The following is a 1,818-nucleotide window of genomic DNA, read 5'->3' as shown; positions in this document are numbered from 1 at the left end:
TTTAACCAATAAACTCTTAAACTACTATCCACATTATACTGAAATTAACAGGAAATAGTAATCATACGTCCAGGATGGTTTATAACGAGTAACATTTTTGTTTGGATAGACGAATAACGCTTAAGGAATATGTCGGCAAGTTGAAATGCAAACTATCCATATATTTCTATTATTTTTGTGCTTACACAAATTCATTCATAGCTTGAAGTGGTTTAATCTTAAATCTTTTCACATCTATCTGTCAATAGCTCGGACGGTAGGGAACGCGGGTGGAGCACTAAAAGTTTTGGTTTCGATTCTAACTGATGGCACACAAATGATGTTTAACTTTGAAATAACTGATACATATTAGATACAATATAATATACAATAGAGAATTAGTTCTGAAATACTAAATACGAAATTTGCATGAATTAAAATATATTTAAGCGTATTTTGCCAATACTGAATTCCCTATCCCGCTAATAACAAATAGTATGCTGTTTAGTGTGATATACTAAAGAAAATGGTATTTTAAACTTAAGTGTGAAAGACTGAAGAAAATAATTTTTTAAACATAAGTATGACATAACAACGATAACGGTATTTCAAACTTTTAGTATGACAAACTGTAGAAAATACTATTTCTAACCGAATTCTGACAGACTGCCGAAAATGGTATTTTGAACTGGTAAACTAAAGCGAATTGTATTTTAAGCTTCAGCCCGACAGACTAACGAAAACATTATTTCAAACTTAAATGCATTAAAGGTTAGCAAAATCTTGTATTTAAACCTTACGTTTGACAGATTGGCGAAAATGTTATTTAAGTATGACAAACTAGTGAAAATGCTATTTAAAATTTAAGTACAATAGACAGACGAAAATATTATTTTAAACTTAAGTGTGATAAGTTGACGAAAATAGTATTTGAAACTTAAGTATGACAAACTGACAAAAATGATCTTTCGAACTGAACTTGACAGACTGACGGGCGGATTAAGCATTTCACTTAAATGCAAGGATGCATCTTAACAAAAGAATGTAAAAAAACCCAAACAAACATTACATAACGATAATTCTTTAACAAAATTCCATTCGTTTGTTCCCTTAAGCTTATTTTTCACCCCCGATTGAGGTTGGGTTTGCCCGCCCTTAATGAAGGAGCGGACACATCTGCCGGTTTGCATTTCAAGGACTTTTTGGATTAACAATATATCGCCAACGTCTACAGCAAGGTTAGAGTGCAATGACTTGTGTATCCAGGAACTGGAAAGATGCATCGAATAATTAAAAAAAAAAAAAGAAGGAAAATATAAATATTAACGTCTAATTATTATTGCAATCATCATCATCTTTTTTCTTGTTGTTGTTTTGCTGCTGCGGTTGTTGTTGTTATTCTTTTTCTTCTTCTTATTTTTTATTTAATATATTTTTCATTACTTCTATGCCTTGTTCTAATTCGCCCTCTTATTGTTTTCTTTTATTTTTCATCCTTCTTGTTTCTCCTTTTCTCTTTTTTTTCTTCTATTACTTACTCTTTTACTCTATGGTGCTTTACTGCCACTACTACTTCTTATTTTCGTTCTCCTTTTTCCTTTTCTTCTTTGTCTATTTCTTTTTATTCCTATTATTACAATTTTCGTGTCTCTTTCTATGTTTTGTTTGATTTATTCATTCTATATCTTTTTCTTCTTCGGATTATTATTATTATTATTATTATTATTATTATTATTATTATCATTATTATTATTATTATCATTATTATTATTATTATTATCATCATCATTATTATTATTATTATTATTATTATTATCATCATTATTATTATCATTATTA

Source organism: Euprymna scolopes, chromosome 16 (genome assembly GCF_053919585.1).
Source record: "Euprymna scolopes isolate OS-2025 chromosome 16, ASM5391958v1, whole genome shotgun sequence".
In the NCBI taxonomy this organism is placed as follows: Eukaryota; Metazoa; Mollusca; class Cephalopoda; order Sepiida; family Sepiolidae; genus Euprymna; species Euprymna scolopes.
The sequence above is the reverse complement of the archived record's forward strand: the minus strand, read 5'-3'. Positions refer to the sequence as shown.